The following is a 15,090-nucleotide window of genomic DNA, read 5'->3' as shown; positions in this document are numbered from 1 at the left end:
AGGAAAGGGCCAGTCTGTGCTTTTAACCTTCTCTTAAGAGTAGTAAGAGTTATAATCGGCAGGTGGGACATGGATCTAGAGTTTTTTTCCCCAGCTAGCTTTACTCCCTAAGGTATCCAAATTACTCATACCTCTTATTATGTTTGGAAACAAATCAAAATGTACCACCTTGCTTTGGCAGGGGGAAGAAAAAGGAATAAAAAAGAGACATGCTTGTTAGGCTATCAGTGGTATTACAGTTTAGACTGTCTCCTGATGTTGTCATACACATTTAAACAGGAAGAGTGGCAAAACTGGAACCACGTGAAGCTATACCTGAAAGTGCCCCTACAGCAATGACCCAAACCCACTCTTCATGCGCACTGTCCCAAAAATGCAGTAGTTAAATTTTTAATCGTTACAATCAAGGTGCCTAGCTAAGATATCCTTCCTAAGTGTTAGTTGTCCAAAGTATGTAAAGATATGCAAATAAAACTTGTTTCTGGACTAGAAAATTCAAGATTCATTTGCAGAGCCACACAGAGAGCTTTGAAAATGTGACTTAAAAATTAAATGGAAGGTGTAGGGCATTTGGATTAATTCAGACAAGAAATACTAGGAGTACATAAATTTGAGAGACTGATACAAATAAAAGTTATGCTCTGTAAGCTCTCAGTAGATTAACTTCAGTTTTCCATCTTACTGGGCCTTGACACTGCATACCCTTAAGATCTGTAAATCTTTTAAGGTGCTTTACCATTTTCTTAAGAGATTCACACATTTGTAAAATTTCTTATGATCAAATGTATCTGTCTGGACATAAAGGCTGTATTTCAGTAGGAATCATATACATTGCTTCAATTCTTGATTTAATGATATCTGGTCTATTCCAGCTGATTATAGGTAATTTTGGCCAGGGTAATGAGCCATCAGAAGCTCAGATAGTTCTGTGGGCAGTTCTTACAGCACCTCACTTCACGTCCAGTGAGCTAAGAACACTTCATGAGAGTGCAGAATATACCTTGAAAAATGAGGTACTGATTTATATATATCAAGATACTTTAGGGATTCAAGGAAAGCATATCATCAAGGTATTAATTTGTCAACTCTCTTCTTTCTGAGAAGCTTTTAATTTTCATTTTTTTAACATTATGTTAGTCTTTACAGTTTCCCTAAAGAAAAGAATATCAGAACTTTTCCTACCCTTTAGAAATAATCTTTTTCTTAGTGTATATTGTGGTTAAGAAGGTTTAAATGTAGCAATCCATGCCCACTTAATTTATTAGATTATTTTATTCTATTCCATTTTCTCTATAGTGTTGTCTTACTCATTTGTATGTTATAAACAGGCATTGGAGATTAAGCTGAGGAATATTACACCTATTTTCTGACCTATTTGCTAATATAATATTTACATCACTGTTGTAACTAGCTAAGCCATTATCATGAGCTTCAGCTGTTTACATCAGGTCTTAATTTTATCATTTTCTTTTCTGTAACTGTGGCTACACTGATTAATTTAACAATGTAAGGTGTGTCTGATTCCTTCCTTTGGAAGACAGAGAATGTCACTGCCTCCACTGTTAGCATGAATCTTAGGAAGTGTTTTGCTCAAGGTATAATGCTTTGTAGCTGTACATTTTTGTTAGATTCAATATCTTGATTTTTTACCCCAGTAGTCCTGTCCTTATTTGCTTGGCTTTATATTTAGAGGTTAACTACAACAGATATTTAATGCTAGAGAACTCTAGTGTAACTGAAAAGGTGGAATATTGGTAAAGTGAATTGATCTCTTTTCTATCACAGGTTATATATGAGGTTTAAATCTGCCCATAAAGAAGATGGGGGAGGGGAAAACAGTGGTTTATAATCTAAGTCAGTTAAAGAATTGTGCTTTAGCAAATAACACAGGCAGAACTGAAGAATACCTCTCTACACAGGGAGAGATCCCTGCCTGAATAGCAAAAACCCACCTTTTTTCTTAGCTTTGCCAAGATCTAGAAGGTCTCAATCTCACAGTAATGTAAAAGCGAAACTAGTGTGACTTCTAGGAGAGTACATTTAGTAAGAGTTGTCCAAGAGAGGCCAGGGAGGGAGGTGTATGCTGACTGCTGTCTTTGCACATACTCATGTCTACTTTAGCAAGTAGACTAGTCCAAAAGAAGCCCATTTGTAGAGCGAAAGTTGTGTGGATGTCAAATGCTGAGCACCAATGCACATTTCAGGGGTTTTACTTTGGAATAGCTTTAGTCTGAACACATTGGTTGAATGTAGTGGTTGGAGCACACCTTCCTGGCTCATTTTATCCCAGAGGAATCCAGGTCACATGCTCTGAGACAACTATAAAATGAACCAAAGCATGGTACATGGAGACAATCAATTTGGCTCACTTCTGAGCCAAACTAAAATGCTAACACACACACACACACACACTTTGCCAGTTAGATTGCTCTTAGAAGGAATAATCTCTCTGAAGAAAGTTTTGCTGGAGACCTTTGCATAAACAAGCAGGGATCAAGCCAGATTTTCTCTTTTTGCAGTCAGGTATCCTAATCACAAGCTAGTGTCACTGGTGTATGTTCCTTTCTCTGTCACTAAATAAGAGACACTCTAATTCTTTCCACAATTTCAACAGAAACAGTAGAGGCAGTAGTTGCTTTCAAATCTCTTTAAGCTGGCAATCAGATTATCCTCTTCATAGGTGAGCTAAGTAGGTTAAATATCTTCAAAGCCTCTAAACTCTATCTCTCATATCCTGAAAGCTATTAACACATCGGCACTATCTGCTTCCCTGCAGTCCTAGGTCAAAATGGCTAAATGTTATGCCTCTGCCTTGCTTAATCATATCCATGTGGCTAAAACAGAAAGTCCCCAATCATCATATTGGCTCTTATGAATTCTTAATTCTCTCCATATACTATGGAGGAAGCTCAGGCCCTTCACATAGAGAACCAGCCACCACAATGCTCAGTTATAGACCAATACCTTAATTCCTGCAAACAGTATAAGCAGATATTCATCAGCTGATCTTAACTGTCATCCTTATTCTGAAAGGTCAAGCAGTCATCCAAAACTTGGGTTTATAAGCACTAGTAAAAATGGCAAAGTATTTTCAAGCTGAGTATAAAAACATACTTAAGGAATTCTTCAGGTTTACGTCTGACACATTCCAAAGAATTGGAATTTCAAGTCCTTAACAGTAGTGTTCACTTTTTGCTTTATATCATTCTACTTCATGTTGGAGAACATACTGAAAAACAAAATCATTTTAATACTGTGTCTCCTAAAACATAGTAAAACAAAAGCCACATTACAAAACTAACAATTTTACATATATACTGAAAAACTCTGACTGAATTTAAATAAAACTTTAAATAAGGAGTGGCCAGAGTTGACTAGCTTCTTTCAAAGAAAATACTTTTGACAGAAAAACAAAGGAGAATGAAATTAGCTGATGCATTTGATCTAGCTTATTTCTGGTTTTATATTGCTGAACATCAAACTGATGAGAGTTTTTTTTGTTTTCTTTACAATCATTACTGAAATACAGGATTCAAAGTACAACTCCTTCAGAGGGCAGGGGAGAGAAGAGTCTTCCCACCCTCCCAAAACACACACGCACTTTTCCAGATAAAATTTGCAAGTCGAATTCGCCTTTTATTCCTTCCTGGCAATCTTCATTTCAATTCTTGACTTTTCTTGAGCAACAAACTGTTTTAAAATACAAAAAGGATAAATAAATATAGCAATTTCTTTTTTTTTTTTTTAATTGCAGAAATTACTGGTAAGTAATGCTGCTGTGTTTTAAGAATTATAAATGGATACAGGAATGTTTTGGCAATGTGTAGATCAGTCATCATCAACAGTCATTTCATTAAGTGATCTAGCAAGCAACCGAAACTTTTAAAATGTGTTAAAACTAGGTCCTATAAACTTGAACATTTTCCTTTCAGTTCTCTCTTCTGTGGAGAAGCAGATTCTTTGAAATTAGAAAAAAAACCCAGAATACTTCATAATTGAGATTCTATCAAAAGAGAAATATTTTAGAACAGTATTTTAATTGTTGTTTGTCAAATTAGAAGGATTAGCGTTTTAAGGAAATCATAGAAGTAGAGCAGAAAACCATGAGAATGCTTTGGATGGGGCTTTGAGCAACCTGATCTAGTGGCAGGTGTCCCTGCCCACAGCAGAGGGCTTGAATTAGATGATCTTCAAGGTTCCTTCCAAACCAAACCAGTCTATGATCCTATGAATGCTGCTATAGACACCCTAAGAAATTATTTTCTTTGAAGTATCATACATGGCATCTGTCTGTCCAGCATCTTGGTATTCAAGCCAGTATGACTCTAAAATTATAAAATCTCAGAGATTTAATTGATTTACCACTGAAGTTGCTATATAAACAACACAATCACTGGAAGTTAGTGATTCCACAGGGAATTATTCTGAAGAAATTAATACGTGGAAAAATAAGGTTAGTGCATTTTCTTCTTATCTGACAGTGTCAGTATTCCCCAGTATGCATACTGCTCAAGAATTCTGGGAAGCAAGTGTAAACTACTGTGCTACTGCTGCCTAATTTAGTAGTGCTGACATAACTGTAGCTGTCAGCTGTATTGTAAGCATCTAGGTATATATGAATTAATCCTATAAATATATGGAATTTCAGAAGTGATAAGAGTTCCATGACAGTGGACTAACACAATATACTTAGTTTCACAGAGTTCTAATTCTGAAGTATGGAATAGAATCCAGAAGAACAGGCAGTTTACAGTGGCCATTACAAATAATGGCACTGATGGAGCAGCAAGACCTTTCACAACAATCTTAGTCCACATGGGTATTATAAGGCAGGATATAGGATACATGAAGTAATGGAGGAATGTTTTTAGGAAACAATTGCAATTGCAATTGCAACAGAATTGCACTGCCATTAACATAGAAGTTGCTACAACAGGCAGAGTCCTGCTGTTTCTCATACCTTTGCACTAATCAACTTTTTGTTTATTTCATGCTCTTTTAATCTGTTTTATAAATCCAGTTTTGTGTTTCTAACCACTTGTGCTTCCACAAAATTTGAGTTCTGAGCTTGTATGCTGTAAGACTCAAAACAAACCTTAGATGGTTGGGTTTTTAACTTGAATGCTGTGCTCTAAAATGTGGCACCCCACCCATTGGCTGTATACAAAAGGAGGTTTTAAATTGACAGGAGAGTTAACATTCTTCCAAACCTCAGCCTGGAGCATGTATAATTATGCTAAGTCATTGTTAGAAGCTATTTTAAAAGGAAATGTTGCCTGCCTTCTGAGGTTTTTCTGTATACATGTAGTTCGGGCATGTCAGCCTTTCTTTAAAACTACAGCATTATTATTCTTGATAGAATAAGCAGCACTAGCACACTTCAAAGCACAGAAAATAAGACAAGCAGCTAGGCTTTTCCAAGTTTGTATCTCCACCTTGCCACTGACTTTGTATAGAGCTTCAGTTATCCTGGGTCTCATTATTTAAGTTTGTAAAATTGAGCTTTGAGTTTTTAAACCTATGTAGCTGTTGCAGTGATTATTTGTTACATAAAAATGTACTTTCTTTTGTAAACTGCTGAATCTCAGGTATTCGATAGTTTTATACATTTTTCTTTGTTACCTTTTTGAAATAGAAATGTACTGGTCTAACTGAGGGCAGAACCTAGCCTGTAGTAAATATTGTTTACACATTATTTATATTGTCTCAAGACTAAAGTTTCTCTGGCTGTCAGTTGAAACATTTTAGTATTGAACTTACTGCCATTCCTTCCTTTTCTCAAAGGCTGTCCCAAATTATCACCTCTAACAAATATTTTAATGAATAAACCACCTTTTTCTTGCTGAGAAAAAAGGTTATCTTTATTAAATTTTATTTTTACTATAAAAATATGATCCACTTCAAATGTGCATAGTCCCATCTTACTGTAAGTCAACTGGTTTTAAATAAACCCTCCCCTAACTAGGCTGTCCCATCTCTACTTCTGGTGCCTACTCTTGATTCAACTTTTTTCCAGCCACAGGGCCCTTACAAGACATTCTTCTGTTAACAGAACCGGAAGTTCCTTATCTTCTAAAACTGTGTGACTCCAAATTTAATTATATGCTTTAAGCAAATAGAAAATATGCCTTGCTCAAAGAGAAATTACTTGGGCTGGTACAAGAAATTTCAGGGCCTATGGCATACAAGGCAGATAAGATGATCTGACCTTCAGCTCTTTGAATAAATGACAAGTGACTTAAGAAGCTGAAGAAGAAAAGATGATGGGCAGAGGCCAAAACAAAAGGATGAAAAACAAAATTCAAAGATGAAAAAAAATTCAAAGAAGCAGTCTACCAGTAAGCAGTTACACTTACTGGTGACCTTTCTCTAAGGGATTGTGCTGCTCAGTGTTCTCACAAAAGTTCCTAAGTCCAGTATTTCAAGTAAAATTAGGACAGCTGCAGCTCCTCCTCTTCCTTCAACTTGCAGTCATAATGATCATAAAAGGACCCACCTAATTCTAGTCCTTCCAGTTGTGGGGTAATCAGCTAATTATGGAGATTACAGAAAACTGAAGGGGGGGGGATGCAATATATGTGCTATGGTACAAAATATTTCTTTCTTTCTATGAAAGAAAGTGATCCTTTAGTGCTTATATTATTTAGTGCTTGCTTTCTGTCCAAAGGAAGATGCATTCCCTTCCCTAGGATCAAGGATGAAGTCATTACAGAGAATTAACTACTTTGCTTTACATTTTAATTCTACTTCATTGCCTGCATATGCAAAACACCTTTGCATGCATCAGTAGGCAAACTATTTGTTGCTTCAACAAAAATTAATAAATGAAAAATACTACTTGATTGGAAGTGAAGATAATGAACCTTCAGCAACATCTCAACACACAATTATCTTTGAACATCCGTGGATTTGAAAGTGATGTACAGTATTGACTTTTGCTTATTAAAATAAATACTATACAGATATTTTCTTTGGTGGCTATCAGAAAGAACAAATCTAAACAAAAATTCAGTATAGTATTTTACAGAATAAGTATTAATTAGAATTGCTTATGTAATTAAGTTTGGCTGTGGCTCCCCTTGACCCTCCATTCTAAATAAGACTTGGACACAAGCAAAGATTATCTGTTCCTGGCAAATCCTTCCTAGGGATTACATGCTGCATAAACTAATAAGGGTTTATCTTTTCTTTCTGAGAGAGGAAATAACTAGAGCAACATTAAAACATTAATGTGGCATTAAAGAATTCCAAACAGAATTAGGAAATTAAAAGGTTAGGATTCTCACAGTAGTATCAAATTACCATTAAGTTTAAGTATGCAGATTTTACGTGCAGACCACATAAAATTCAGATACTCTGTGTATGCAGTAGTGTTCTGCTCTGTGAAGTAAAAATGTCAAGTATGTATAAGCTGTTTATTTTAAAAGATAATCTGAATATGGTTGGCATAAAATTGTGTATGCAGCACCATATCATTCCTGTTTTTTGGGGTGCCATAGTCACAAAACGAAGCTAGACAAAATTTCTACCATTCAACATAATTTAAACTAAAATATTTATGGTAAAGTAATGGAGACACAATTAGAATGTGCTAAGTTTTACACCATAAAAAGATAAAAATGTATTTAGTACTTGCCATCTGAAAGAGTTTCATGATCACTGTAAAATGGCTATTTGGGAGTAAGTCTGTTTATTTCTGCAAACTTTGAAAGGCTAATCAGTGAAAGCTACAACATAAATCTGAAACTAGGAAGTTACCAAAGAAGGCCTCACAGGAATGAACTACTTTGTTACTAGTCACCTTTTGACTGCTGGTTCTTGAGATCACCTGTGACTTGATGCTATGTATATTTTAGGGTAAGTGCCTTAAAGAATTTAAATTCATTTAGCAAGATTCACACCTCTAACAGTTGAAAAGAAAACTATTCTTTCTAATGCTTTACTATGACTGATTCCTTGCTCCCATTTTTCCTTGCTATCTTGCACATCCTGATGCCAGTTTGCAAGGCCTATTACACACAGTATAGCAAACTCCCTTGTTCTGTATAGTAAATGCAAAGAGAATGATGGTTCCATCACTGCTAGTACAAATGGGGTAGTTCATGGCATTTGATGTATTAATTTTATGATGGCATCTCATACGCACTTAAGATTTTTTCTCCTTTATACATAGGAACAAGATTCTTCATACATGTCATTGTAAAGCGTACAGCCCCTCTATGTGTTTAGGATGGTATGAACTTTATTAGGTACGGGACCTGTAGACAAGAGTTTTTCTAGATGGCTTTCTATGAAATTCAGTAAATGAAGTATCACCATTAGGAATTTGTTTTATTTTAAACCAAGGAAGCAATTTATGTATTTGGATCAGGTCATCTTCCTTGTATTAAAAACAAAAAGAACAACCAAGGCTTAAGACTGCCAAACTCACTGGTGTCCTAGTTTGCAATTTCTACAATGGAAATTATGCAACATTTCTATATGTCTTTGAAGATTCAGTGAACTCTCTAAGAATTAAGTATCATCATCTTCCCTGAGCACTGTCATATTTACAAGGTACTGGGATTTCACTTCAGCAGCTACCTTCAGACTCAACTGTTTTCTTAGCTTTTTTCTGACCATGAGCCTACAAGTCTGCTTGTAAGTGTCCTGAACATGTCTTCTCTGTTCATAACTGATCACTTTTAAGGAAATATAAAGCCTACAGAATCATAAACTCTTTCTTAGTTTTAGGAAAAAGTATTCTTAAGCCAGTAATTGATACTACAAAGAAGCATAAGCTTAAGTCTTTATAATTACAGGTTAAATAAATTGTTCTAAATTGTTTATATTATATAGTACATGGCATTTGTTGCCTTCCAAATGCAGTAGAAAATAGGCCTACATAGAAAACTTAATAATACGTTTGTCATGATGGCCCAGATTTGAGAATGCATTTAAACTCTTACCTTCTATTGAGATGAGAGTCCTCGCTTCTCACTGGAAATCAAAACAGCTGCTAGTGGCTAAACAATAGCAGTTAAGCAAACATTTTACTGAACATAGACCTGTATGTTGTGCGCTTTATGCATACTCCTAAGCAAATGACTATTACATTTTTTGAGTGATTTGGAAGTGTCTGGTTTATTTCAGGTATAGCAAATCATGATGTTAGTGCTGACAGTTCTTTGGTTCAATTACTCCTCATCCCAACCACACTGCAAAAGCAAAGAGTAAACATGGGAGACAATCCAACAGCAAATAAAGATATCCAGAGCCTGCTTGACAAGTGACACATACTCAGTTCTTCAGCACTACTGAGCCCGTTTTTGATCCCATGTGTCTTAAGATACCAGATTTCTGGTATTCATTTCTTTGCTACTCATAAGTTCCCTAGCTAATCCCAACGTTCCCCATCCCTCAGTACTTCCAGGGTTTTTTTGTCTCTCAACAATACATTCAGTAACTTCCCAGTTCCCAAAGCAGGCTGGATGGCATTTAAGCTGTTTAAAGATAGATAGGTCTTGTGCTGATTAGCCTGAAACAGACAAGGGCTACATTCTACTCACCTTTCCTTTGATGGACACATAACTTGGGGGTTTTATCCTCTGCCAAGTGTCCAATTGCCATAAAACTCTTCAGAGCTGAGGAAGCAGACATCATGAACAGAAAGGTCATGAAAGCAAGCTGTAATACAAGCAGACCAGAACAACAGGGCATTGTACCATCGACAGGATGAAGAACAAAACAGTAAGAGGTGAACAAATAAACAGGTAAGAAAAATCTGCATTTTATTTTTAAGTGATTTAAAACATTTAGAGACAACAAAGAGCCAGTAGATGTACTAAAAGGAAAAGTTACACAAAATCATAATATGTGCATTTCTGTCTCTTCCCTCTTAGTGCAACGTAGTCTGCACAGTCTCTATAAATCCATGTTCTAGCTTCACCTTGAATACTGCATACAATTCTGCAGCTTCCCCCCCATCTCGGTGAAAATAGAACTGGAAGAAGATTCAGAAATGGTCAACAAGGACAAAGGCATAGAAATGGAATTTCCGAACAGGGAGTTAAAATGGTAGGAAAGTAGTTCTTAATGAAAAGGGCACTGCTTCTGTTTATGACAAAGCTGTCTTATAGATAATAAAAGTAGGCAAACAAAGTCTCAACTCTCTTTTAATTTAGTACAGATTATTTCCCCTGTGCATTTGCATATCTTAGTTGGTGATACATGGAAAAAATAATTATCAATGAATTTGTTATTGCAGTAGAACAGGCCTACTGCCTTCCCTGCCTGCAGGGCATAGTTTCATGAAAACCTTTAGGCAAAAGAAAAAGTGGTATTGGAGTCTCTTTCCCTGGCAGGGTGGAACTGCTAGTTTGAAGCTATCTGCTATCACATCACAAAATCATAGACTCACGTAGGTCGTAAGGGACTTCTGCAAGTCTGCAGCCCAACTTTCTGCTCAAGGCAGGTTCCATTAAAGCAGGTTGCTTTGGGCCATGTCCAGTTGAGCTATGACTATCTGTAAGGATGGAGTTTCCGTAGCATCTCCGGGCAAGCTGTTTCAGTCCTTGACGATCCTTTGTAGGGAAAAAAAAAAAAAAAAGAAAAAAAAAAGTTGTTTCCTGTATTGAATTTCTCATGTTGTGACTTGTGCTCATTGCCTTTTGTGCATCACTGGGAAGAATCTGGCTCCATCTTTTCTACATCATTCCATTAGGAAGCAGTAGACAGCAGTACAACCTCCCCTCACCATCATCTTCTTTAAACCTGAGCAAATCCAGCTCTCAGCTTCTTCTTGCGTGTCGTGAGCTGCAGCCCTCTGAACAGTTTGGTGGCCTTCACTAGCCTTGCTTTAGTATATCCATGCCTTTCTTAAAATGAGACACAGAGCTCCAGATGTAGTCTCACAAGTGTCAAATAGAGGGGAAGAATCAATTCCCTTCAAACCTACCAGTTATAGTCAGCCCAGTATGCAGCTGGACACATTTGCTGCAAGAGCACACTGTTGACTCACATTCAACTTGTCCACCATGACACCCAGCTTCTTTTCTACAAAGCTGCTCTCTATTCAGTCAGTTCCCAACCTGTCCTTCTGCATGGGTTTATGCCAACCCAGATGCAAGGCTTTGCGTTTGCCTTTGCTGAACTTCATGAGGTCCCCAACAGCTCATTTTTGCAGTCCGACTAGGTCCATCTGAGTAGCAGCCCTGCCCGTCAGTGTATCAAGCACTCCCCTCAATCACCCACAAACTTGCTGAGAGGTCAGTCTATTCCATCATCCTGGTCATTACATCAGTCATTTCAAGAATCCAAGTTGATGTAAACTATATAGAAGAAAGCAAGTCTAAGATCCATCCAGAGATATGCTAGAGATTTCAAATTTTGTTTTACAAAAATGCAAGAGTTGCATTGCTAAGGCTCTTCTTCTCTAGATATAAAAATAAAAAGTAGCCCTAGGTTCCACAAGCAGCAGGTCCTGGGTCTTTTTTTGGGTACAAATGCTGAAATGTAGAACTTGACTTACAGCGTGTAAGAAATCTACTGGAAGGCAGAGATGACTCTCAAAACTTAAGAGCTAAGCAAGCCAGAAATTATAGAGTCCTTCCCCAGAATCTTCCAGTCTGTGGCTTTGCTCAAAGACAGAGCATGTATTTCCATATCATAAAAATGGACAGAGTTGCATCAGTATATACATGGTACAAGAACATACTTGCAATCTTGTTATTTGCCTGGATGATTGTATGCACAGGAAGGACTTTGTGCTAGCAGCCATTATACTTAAGGAGCAGAGGGTAGAATCTGGAACAGAACAAAGCCAAAAAAAAGACAGATGAAAAAAGAAAACTGTAGGAGTAATTTAGCTCGTCTGCATACATTATAACTGTAAACCAGTTTCAAGAACATTTATGTAATAACAGCCTTTCCAGCACACAACTGTCTGTTAAGGGCAGCTACACACTAGCACAGTATTTTTGCAGAATGGACAGAGTAACATTGCTGCCAAAGGGCATATAAAGGACAACGCTACAAACATGGTCCCCCAAATTCTTTCAGAACATACTATGCTACTCATAGGCTTACTATTACCAACGACATTACAAGTTATAGTATGGGATGGTATAGTCTTAAAGTCGGATTTTGTTCTGTATGCTAGAAATAGATCTGAGATAATACCAAGTACATTGGAAAATACTATAAAATGGCTTAACAGAATGTTTTCTAATCTTCCACATGGAGCTTGTCTCTCCAAACTACACTTTATAACTCTCGTAGTTTTTGGAACAACATCCCCAACAACACGAGCTGAAGAAAACATTGGTAAACAGGAAGCACTGGTTGTGGAAAGGAGCTAAGAGAAGATGGAAGGACATGAAAGAGGAAGGCAGCCAGCCACACCTCTAAAAATAGGAATAAAGGCACTGAATGTTTCCAAACAAATACTTGAATAAGTAAGGCTGTTTTGGTTTTTTTTTTTTTTAATGAAGATAACAATGATAAAGAATTTGATGGTGTACTACTTGGACATTCAGTATCTGAAGGAACTCAGACTTGTAAGGGATGTATTCCAGGCCAAACCTGTGTCCCAATCTGATGTTTAAGAAAATGTGGGGTAACTTAGCAACATTTGCCAAGTATAGCAATCAAGTAAATACAGTCAGTTGACTTACTGCTGGGAAGCAGCTTTTCAATTCTAATTATTCTGATACCTTCACAGTGAGGCATGTGTTTTCTTTCCTTATTTTCCTCCAGGTGTCAGTGCCACAGAAGAACCCAGTCTGGGACTTAAGCTGGGATGCAGAACACCAAGGTGCAGTTTCCTAGCTCTGCTACAGCCATCATATAGCACCTTGAGCAAATCACCCTACCTCCATTTCCATCTCTAACAATGGGAAAATAATTTCTTTCACCATTCTTTAGTAGTTCATTAATTCAGTGGGGCAGCAAATATGTCATATAGCTTAATTGTCACATACTTAATGCAGCAGGATCCTAATTTTGTAGGACTTCGCTTAGATACCTACAGACCCTAGTAATTCTATACTTGTCATCTTTACTACAGTTCTTTGTAACAGTTAAATGCAGAGTATATATAAATTTGACCAAGGTAGGTGGTCAATGTTTTTTCATTTCTCAGTAAAAATAACTGTTCTTACTAAATAAAAAGTGTTAATGGAACCAACTTCTATTACTAGAAAAATACAGCTTTGCAGCTGTTTAGTCAGCAGTAAATATACTGTTATGCTGCTCTCAAAATCACTACCTTCCCCTGCTCACAGGGAAGTGGATAACTTACACTTACATTAGCCATATTTTAGACCATTCTAGTGCTTTCCATCAACATTTTAACATTTTGGATTAATATACTTTATCATCTTCCTGCATGTACAGAATCACAGCCACTGAGAAATGAGGCTTTTACAGCTAACTTAACAAGTTTGCCCATAATATTGTTATGCTGTGAGAATGTTCCTCAGTACAACTATGTGTCTCCATTATATTAATCTATTCTTCAGATTTAAAACCAACTTTAATTAAGCAATGATTAGGCACATGCAACCTTGTTTGAGAAAGTATATTTGAAAAGTAAATGCTTCTCCCTGCCCCTGCACAGCTCCAGTTGACAAAAAGAAAGAATTCATCCGTAAGAAGGAAAATGCCGTTTGTCACATATGACTTACACCAATTACCAGACACTTCAGATAAAAGGAACACTACAAAAAGCAAATATGACAGGTCTGCACTGCCACATAAGTTTTTATTTAAAAATCTAAAAGGAATTTTAAATCTTATTTTTAAAAAAATCACTATCATTGTAATCCATAGTAACTTCCAATCTGTTACTAGTATATTTTCTTAGCCGTATGCCACAGCAATTAGTCGGACAACCTAACTCCTCCTCGATAAAAGTATTTTTTTTCGATCAGTTTTCTTACCTCCCCACCCCAATTTCACTAGATGTTCTCCTTTGAACTTCAGCTTGTAGGAAATAGAACTCCTGGCTTGCATTTCTTACTTCATCACTTCATATAGTTTTTGTCTACTTTCTGATAGAGGCAGCTGTAGTCTGAACATTTCAGTCTCATTTGATTTTTCAATGGTTTTAAGATTACTTTCCTTCCTTCAGAGAAAAACATGTCAACTGCACTAATCCAACATCAAGTGCACTAACACATTGCATCAGTCAGTCTCCTGAAGAACAAACATGAAATGTAATTCATGTTGCTCCCCTGGATACTGTTTTCATTGTCATATCCAATGGTATGCTGGATGGGATACTGTTCAACTGGAAGTTTCACTAAACTGCTGTTGAACACTATTAAAATGTTCTAATAGGTGTGACTTATTGACCGGAAGAGTCAGTAAACAAATGCAGTATAAGTGACAGTATGAAAATAGAGTAGCAGTAATTAGCGATGTGACTCCATGAGTAACAGGAAAATTGCTTTGACCCAGTTGATGGCAGTAGCAACAAAATCTTAAAAATAAATTTAAAAAAATCTGTCATAAATAAATGGGTTTTCTATTATGACTTGTACATGACCAAGACTTCTCAGGGTCATTGACAACGTTTATGGTTGCCACAGATCCTATTTCGCTAGTATTCCAGTCCGGCTCTGTTGGGAAACACAGTGGTAGCTGTGGTCCACTATGCTGGTAAGACCCGAAAGATGGAGATAGAAAGACTAGCTGGCAGCATATCCTAGCACATTGTATCAGAAGCTACTTGGCATCGATCAGCAGGAAGTCACGGTCACACAGCAAGCCTCCAACAACTTTTGTCCTTTTGCAGAATATAAGCTCTTGAGCTGGAAACCCTGCTTTCTTCTGGTTTGTCAAGTCCGTACCATGATCCCTTCTGCTCGTTCAAGCACCATGCACAGTTTTGACTGGGCTAACGTACCATTTCTGGTGTTCTGCATGTAGTTGCACAAAGGTATATTAGGTGTACAAAGGCATATTAATATCCTACCTTAAACTGATGTGCTTCTACATTTATCCCACGCTACCCTAATTTCAGTGCCAACACAAACATTTCATAGAGCGTGGATTAATGAGAGCATAACAAAACCAAATCTGATCTGTCTGTGCATGCTTTTTGTCTTT

Source organism: Aquila chrysaetos, chromosome 25 (assembly GCF_900496995.4).
Source record: "Aquila chrysaetos chrysaetos chromosome 25, bAquChr1.4, whole genome shotgun sequence".
NCBI classification, from domain to species: domain Eukaryota; kingdom Metazoa; phylum Chordata; class Aves; order Accipitriformes; family Accipitridae; genus Aquila; species Aquila chrysaetos.
Note: the sequence above shows the minus strand (reverse complement) of the source record.